Genomic DNA, 626 nt, shown 5'->3' on the forward strand with positions numbered 1-626 from the left:
AGTGGCACTTCTGGGGGGGGCTGGCGGCCCTCCCCACTCTGGAGCCTGGAAGGAGGCTTTGCCCATGAGGCTCGCGTGGCCTGTGCCCGGGTCACTGTCCTGCCAGCCGCACCCTGGCCCCAGTGTCTTTGCCCAGTGTCCATGTGGCTGCACCCCTCCGGCTCGGGCACCCACGCTGCTGCTCTCAAGGTGCCTTCTGAGCTCCTCTGGGGCCGTTCCTGCTCACACTTTGGTCAAGCAGAAGCCCCTCTAGGAAGGAGGCCTCCCTCCCATCTTGTTGGCTTTTCTGACTGCTGCCCTTGTTTGAGGCCACCTCAGCTGTGTTCCGCATCCCCCACTCGTGTGCACATAAGGGCACACTCACGTTCACACAAGTGCGCGCACATACATGGAAGCACGCACACGCATGCATAGTAAGCACACACGTGTACACGCAGGAGCGCACAGGGACCCCTTCTGGTTGGCAGTGGCTCTGTCTGTCCCTTCTGGTTGTGTGTTGGCGGTTTTTGGTGTTAGTCTGTGTCCCTTCCCGCGTCTGGCGCATGGAGCGTAGCCCTCACGCCCCCCACCCCGCCCCTACCGCGCTTTTGTGGTTCCCTTTGCCCACCTTTAGCCCCGCCCCCTCC

The 626-nt window shown here is 62.8% G+C and overlaps 1 protein-coding gene across 4 annotated transcripts in view; it reads left to right on the plus strand.

The window, feature by feature from the left end:
- KCNQ2 (potassium voltage-gated channel, KQT-like subfamily, member 2) overlaps window positions 1-626 on the plus strand; it is a 43,638-nt gene that overhangs the window by 40,995 nt on the left and 2,017 nt on the right. The gene's annotated exons all lie outside the window — the stretch shown is intronic.

The sequence above is a fragment of the Bison bison genome, unplaced genomic scaffold (assembly GCF_000754665.1).
Source record: "Bison bison bison isolate TAMUID 2011002044 unplaced genomic scaffold, Bison_UMD1.0 scf7180017864063, whole genome shotgun sequence".
Lineage (NCBI taxonomy): Eukaryota > Metazoa > Chordata > Mammalia > Artiodactyla > Bovidae > Bison > Bison bison.